Source organism: Panthera tigris, chromosome E1 (assembly GCF_018350195.1).
Source record: "Panthera tigris isolate Pti1 chromosome E1, P.tigris_Pti1_mat1.1, whole genome shotgun sequence".
Classification (NCBI taxonomy): Eukaryota; Metazoa; Chordata; class Mammalia; order Carnivora; family Felidae; genus Panthera; species Panthera tigris.
The window spans coordinates 46,029,038-46,036,587 of NC_056673.1; positions in this window are offsets into that span (position 1 = coordinate 46,029,038).

The window sequence follows — 7,550 nt, forward strand, 5'->3', positions numbered from 1 at the left end:
CCCAGCAGGGGGTTGGCTGCCCTCGGGACTGACAGCAGACCAACCTCTTCGGTCTTGAGGACTTGGGGCCAATGCCCCAGTGCCCTCAACCACTTCCTGGGTCCACGCTCCGGAACTGGGTGGCTTCAGCCTATGGGGACAGAGAGAACCACAGCTGGCCATGCTTAAGAGTGGCGTCTATTGTGTAGGGAGGTGGAAAGGAGTCAGATGTGAATGTGCAGGTGGGCCCAGAGGATGCACCAAGATGAAGGGCCTGTTTGGGAGGAGCCTAAAGCAGGAAGGGCACATGAATTTCATCTTGAGGGCTGACCTGGATCAGCTGCTATTGGCTGCCTGGAGATGCGGGCAGATACCATCGAGGTTGCGGCCAGACTTGGTGCAAAAAGACTGCCATGATTGATTAGTGATGTCTGCCAGGGCACGAGAAAGGAGAATGTAGTGAATCTGCCTGTATTTGCCATTCCTGGCCTGGAGGGAAGGGGAAAGAAAGATGTAGGGTGTGGACTACCTTGTCCTGAGGTTTGGGGAAGCATGATGTCGGGCTGGGAGAGGGAAGCAGGAAGGGATCCCGGCTCCACAGAGGGTTCCAGCAGCCCCCTCCGATGGAACCTGTGGGATCTAACCCACGGGCAAGCAGGGGAGCTGGAACAGGAAGATGCAAGGTGTGTGCGGGGGGCCACATCAGGAGAGCCTGCAGATACTAATGTGGAAGAGGAGGGTACAAAGGAAAGGTTATGGGGACAAAGTCAAGGACAGTTTCAATGGTGGGGGCAGGGCTAGAGCTCCCAGAGACGGTTTTTGGCTGGTGGTCCCCGTACGGACCGGGTGGATGAAGGGGCACCCATCCGGAGCCTTAGAGGCCTGTGGAAACTGTGTGGACTGTCCTCTGGCCTCTCCTGGCAGCCTCACTCCTGCCCAGCCTTCCCTGTGGAAGGGAGGTGGTAGGTCACTTATCAGAAAGGCCCTGGGGAATGACCCACATCCAAAGGCAGGCCCAGGGAGACCTCTGCGGTCCGGTCACACAAACCATGCAAGGTCTGCACAGATAGACACCCCAGAGCCACGTCTCCACCCAGAGGGCTTGGACAGACCCCGCCAGAGACATCCAGAGCGACACTGGAGGGCAGCTCTTTTTCAGAGGGTGCAGATGCCTCTGCAGTGCCCCTGCTCTGGCCGGCACGGCACTTCCTCAGGCTTGGTCAACAGGTGGGGAGGGCGGCCCAGGGAGAGGCCAGAGCCATTGGGCAGAGCCAGCCACGCCCCCGGGCCTGGCTGCCCAGCTGCTCCCTACCATCACCCAGGGAGTCGTGTTTCCACGGGGATGACTCTGCTCATCCCTGCTGACCCCGTCCTCAGCTGCTCATCGGCCCCATCGTGTGCATGGGAGCGCGTGTGTGAGCACACACATGTGCACACACACACACGCACACCCCACAGTCATACCCTACCATTTGCTACACACCTTCCCGCCTTCAGCCCGTCGCTGCCCTACAGACACGCCCACACAGAAGACACTGACCTGCCGGATGGCCCTGGAGAGAGACCCCCATGGCTGCTGGGCTCCCTCCCAGTTCACAGGCCACGCCTGGCAACAATCCTCTGGCCTGATGCTGTCCACTCTGCCCTTCACAGGGGCCCAAGCGGGACGACAGAGAACCAGAGACAGTCTGGCTCCGCCCCAGCATTCGTGGAAACTACACTCACTGGAGTCCCTGGAGGCCCCCAGAGGACAGACCCAGCAGTGTCTCCTCAGCTGGCCCTCCTGGTCCCCCTCAGGCACCTCACACTGCCACTGCCTTTCTTCCTGAGAGGAGGGCCTGTCCTATCCCTCTGGCCACTGTCTCTACCTCAGCTTTGTGAACTCCTCCTTCCCACTCCTGGAAAACACTGCTTCTCCAGGGCCTGGTCTGTAGCCCCGTTTTCCTTTTTTTTTTTTTTAATTTTTTTTTTCAACGTTATTTATTTATTTATTTTTGGGACAGAGAGAGACAGAGCATGAACGGGGGAGGGGCAGAGAGAGAGGGAGACACAGAATCGGAAACAGGCTCCAGGCTCCGAGCCATCAGCCCAGAGCCCGACGCGGGGCTCGAACTCACGGACCGCAAGATCGTGACCTGGCTGAAGTCGGACGCTCGACCGACTGCGCCACCCAGGCGCCCCAGCCCCGTTTTCCTTTTGACAGCACGGACCCCTCCTCGTTGTGTCCATCCCTGCCCCGGGGGGTAGCCACCACCCACCTCCTTTCCATGGTCACTATGGCTTTGCCGCATCTGTTCCCACTTCCCCAATGGCCCCAGACCGGTCAGGTCAGAGCTTTGTGCAGCCAGAGCCTTCAAAGCTCTAAGATAAATGGTAATTCATGCCCTGCCTATGTGATTGCCTGGTGGTATCCGTCTCCCCCACCAGACTCCTCACAGCCTGGGGTTTGGGGTCACCACTGATTCTGGTGCCTGGCACGTTGGTACAGGTCTGTTTAACGACTGCCGCCCGGTCCCCGCCTCTCTCCGCTCACCTGGGCTCAACCCTGGGCTCCAGACCCACAGATGGCACAGCCAGCCTGGCACCTCCTCCCGCTGATCCCAGCGGCCCCAGACGGACTCCTTGTCTCTCCCTTCAAAATCTGCACTTCACCCTAAATTTCTCTCCTGCCCTCTTCACCAGCCCTGAGGCCCCTTCGCATCTGGATGTCTTGGTATGTGAGAGGGAAAGTGCCCTCCCTGGCTAGGCCAGTTGAGGCACAGTTTTGGTTGGTGTATACCTGCTCCGTTCCCAGGCCCAGCACCCACGAGGCTCTCCATCCTCCAGGCTTCATCACCCCTCACCTGCTCCATCCAAACACCCCACCTGCCTCCCTACTCCCCACTGGGCTCCCCTGCAATCCACCGTCCGCACTGCCAAAGCCACAAATCTGATCAAACCCGCCTCCTCCTTCAGTGGCTTCTCACTGCTTAGTAGTGTGTCCACACCCTTCCACCTGGCTCCCCAGGCTTGCCACGATCCAATCCCTACCTGACCCCCTCCTCCTGCCCCACACGCGCCCATCCTCTGGCCGTGCTACGTCCGTCCTCACAAATGGGCCAAGCTGTTTCACACCTACCCCCACACCTTTGCTTATGGTCTGCTTGCCTCCTGGAACACTGCTTCTTTTTGTCACCCCAGAGAATTTTAGTCTTTCTAGACTCAACCTACCTGGGCACCCTGGCTGAATGGATTGCTTCTTTGTACCACCAAAGTGCCTAATACGGAGCAAAAAGGTTATTGAATGAGTCAATGAATGAATGAGTGAGTGAGTGAATGAATGAATTCGAGAAACCCTCCACCTTTGCCCCTTTCTCCTGTAAGCACACCCTGTACCTAAATCATGACCAGAGACCACATCTGCTCTGATATCCCCTCCCCCCACCTCCTTCCTCAGTTCACCCTCAGGTGCAAGTGCCCCTTGTCACTGTGATCCTTGGGCTGCTTCCTGCCCTCACGCCTTTTTTTCTGCATTTTCTCCCTCTCCTACAGAGCCCTCTGACCTCACTTCCCTACGTGTTGTCTCAATGACAAGAGCCATCCTTATAAACCCTCCTCGAAAATACCTTCAACTCTTGCCTTCTCTCTCCTTCCATTCCACTCACCTGGGGAAACCCCAGCCCCCCTCTCCCAGCTGTGTTTCTGAATTAGCCCCTGGGCAGCCGGATGTTGCCAGAGCAAAGACCAGGCCTGGCTGGGTTCACAGGTGACTTTGTGGTTACAAACTCTACCTTTATCCTCACTTCTGCCCTGGGGAGTGCAGGTTTCTCTGATGGTCTCACCTCACTTTTCCACTTAAAAAAATTTTTTTTGAGGGTGGGTGATGGGTATTGAGGAGGGCACCTTTTGGGATGAGCACTGGGTGTTGTATGGAAACCAATTTAACAATACATTTCATATTAAAAAAAAAAAAGAAAAGCCCACATAAGTAATAGTGAAAAAAAAATTTTTTTAATGTTTATTTTTGAGAGAGACAGTGAGTGGGGAGGGGTAAAGAAAGAGGGAGACTCGGAATCTGAAGCAGGCTCCAGGCTCTGAGCTATCGGCACAGAGCCTGACACAGGACTCAAACTCATGAGCTGTGAAATCGTGACCTGAGCTGAAGTTGGCTGCTTACCCAACTGGGCCACCCAGGCGCCTCTTGCTTTTCCACTTTTTGAGAAAACTATTCCATGCCTTCTCTTCTTTCCTCTAATCCACCACCCCCCTCCCCGTGATGCTCTCAGCTGGTGACTTTGCCTCAGTCTTCGATGAGAACATAGCATCGCACCCTATCTAACCAACAAAACCATCTTCATGCCCGGCCCCTTGCCTTCACCATCCCGCAAAACTGGAAGAAGAATCACCAAAGGCGAGGCCTTCCACATGGGCTCAGCCCCGACCCCTCTTGCCTTCCCAAGGACCGCATTCTCTAGCTATCTTCTCTCTACCACTGTGAACCTCCTCCTGGCTATGACCAGGATCTCCCATCTTGAAAATAATGGCAGTGGTGACAAAAGCTCTCCCGGTCTCATGCCCCTTCATCCGTTGCCCTATTTTTCTATTTCCTTTCATGGAGAAGCTTCTTAGAAAGTGTCTACACCAGCTGTCTTTACTTCCTTACCTTTTGTTTGCTCTCTAACCCATTCCAACCTGGCTTCCATTTCCCCCACTCAACTGAAATGGCTTTTGTCAAGTCACTAGCACCCTCTCTGCTGCCAAGTCTGCTGAACACTTTTCTGTCTTCACCTCCCTCAACCTCTCAGAAGCATTCAACCCAGTTGGCTGCAGCCCCCTTCTGGAAAGCCTCTACTCGCTCAGCCTCCATGAGAGCATAGCCATGGCTTCCCTCCTACCTCTCTGGCTGCTCCTTCTCAATTTCTTTGCTTGTTCCTCTTCCTCTCTTCAATCTCTAAAGCTTCTCAAGGCCCAGTCTGGGTCTGGATGGCATCATTCTTAGGACTGTAAATTGTGTTACAGGAATATCGTAACATCTCCTTTGAACTCCAGACTGATATATCCAACTGCCTACTGAACCACTCTGTGTGGATAGCTAACAGGCATCCCAACCTATGATATCTGGAATGAAACATTTGCCTTCCTCAACTGTTCCAACCCGCAGGCTTCCCCAACCCAGAAGACATCTATCCATCCATCTGGTTCCTCCAGTCAAATATCAGGGTGCCTCTTTGAATGCTCTTTTTTTCCTCGCCTTCTACGTCCAGCCCCTCCAAGGTTCCATTAATACCATCTCCAAAATATACACGTCCTCCACCTTTTCCCCTTAGACCATATCACAATAAGCTCTCACAATAACCTGTTTCCTGATAACTGCTTTTGCCCTGCCCCCCTGCAAACCTGCTCCATAGAGCAGTTAGTGATCTTTTAAGAATAAGAAACTAATCACGTTGTTTCTCCTGCTTGAATTTCTCCAGCAACTTCCTGTTGTGCTTAGAACAAGACCTAAATGTCTTATGGTAGCCTACAAGGCCCTGGGGATCCAGCCCCTGTCTCCCTCTCCACCCTGTCTCCTGATTCCTCCCTGCTCCCTCTGCCCTAGTCCCATTGGCCTCCTTCCAGCTCCTGGACCACTGGGCTTATGCTTGCCTTTGGCTTTTACCTGGCCCTGTGCTCCCCTCCCTCTTCACATGGCTCTTCCATCTTATCCCCCCCCACCCCCACCCCAGTCTAGGCTCAAATGTCTCTTCTCCAAGTGGCTTTCTCCTTCTCTACGCTCTATCACAGTCCTCTGTATTTTCCTTGACATCATATGTCATACTTGGTAATTACTTAAACAAGTAACTTGCCTAATTTATTTGTCTAGACTGAAATGCCAAGAGGACAGGAACTGTCTGTCTAGGTCACCATGCCCAGTCCCAGGATTGGGCACAGAGTAGGCGCTCAGTACATGTTTGCTGAAAGAATGAGCGGATGAAAACTTGGATGCAGACCTTTCCATAGTTAAAATGGATTCCGATATGTTTCATTGTTTCATCCATTTTCTCATTTATTTATCCATCCATCCATCCTGTTAATAAGCCAGAAGCTAAGCTAGCCCCGAACAGGACTCGAAGACGCACCAGTCGGGCATCTTGCTTTCTGAGAGCTGGTAGTTAGGGGAAAGGGGACATGGGGACATATAACTATGACATGAGGAGAAATCAATGCTTACTCTAAACAGGGGAGGTCGTCGTGCTATGGAAGTTCAGGTGAATGAATGGCTACTTCCAGGTCAGAGAAGGAAAGATGTGGCTTTTCAGTTGGGCCTCAAAGGATGCTTAAGTTATAAACACAGAGGAATGGAGGGGAATAGTACTCCAGGGAGAGGGAGCAGCCAGAACAAAGACAGAAGCAGGACATAGGGAGATGCATTTGTGTCAGTCTTTGTGGGGCACAGAATCTATTCAGGGATTGGGGGAAGGTGGGTTGGGCAGCTGGCTGGCTATAGCAGGCCTGGGCGTCTGGACTTCACCCTGCAACCCTGGAGAGCCCCTCACATGGGGCCGTGCGTCCACCCTTTCGATATGTCTAGAGTAGACAGGACAAACTGTGCTATTTCCAGTGGACACCAGTGGAGGAATGAAAGGTTTCCTGGGATATGTGCACGGTGGCTTCCTGGCAGGGACAAGCAAAACAATGCCCCATAGCATGGGTTGGGTGTCATGCTGGCCCATCTCCACGTGCCTCTTCCAGCTACAACCTGGAGTAAACGGGGCCAACGTGACAGCTTAAATCTTCCTTCCACCAGCCAGAGATTAGACTCTGGTCTCCACCCCAGTCTGTTCCTGAGATGTGGCAGCTGAGGGCCTGCAGGGGGCTCTACGCAACCTCTTCCCACGGAATTTAAGAACCTTGGAGTTGCAAGGACCCAAGAGATCAAGGAGTCCAGCTTCCTCATTTTACAGATGGGGAACCTGAGGCCCAGAGAGGAGCAGCAACCCCCCACCCCCACCCTAGATCATGCATTTATTCATTCAACCAACATTTCTTGAGCATCTGCTCTGTGCTGGGCTCGTGCTAGGAGCCAGAATGTAACAATGGCAAACTCCCTGTCCTCATTGAGCTTGCATTCCAGAGGGAGGAGGCAGATAATAAATAGGGAAGCAAATAAGATAATTTTAGAGAGTGATAAATGAGAGGCCATGCCAAGAATAAAACCCAGCTCCCTGAGTGCCAGGGCTAGAGCCCGTTTAGCAAGTGAGAAGCCCCAACGGAACCTGCACTGAAACGGAAGTTTGGGCGGAAGTGGTGCGTAAAGTGATGCCATCTTGGGGGCCTGGAGATGGTGAGCAGACAGGGGTGAGGGTGGGGAAAGAAGGGTGAGGAGTCGGGGAGCCAGGCTGGGGCCAGCTGTCCATAGGCAGGGAGCCGAGAGTAAGGACGCTAGAGGGTGAGGCGGCCCTTCTCTGGAGCAGGTCCAGCCCAGCATTGTCTTTCTCTGTGGGGCTGCCAGATTGGAACAGTCAATTCCAGATATAGTCTGACCACAGAGAGAGAGGACTTTTCTCCCCAGCCTAGACACCCTTTGTATTCATTCATCCTAAGATGGCATT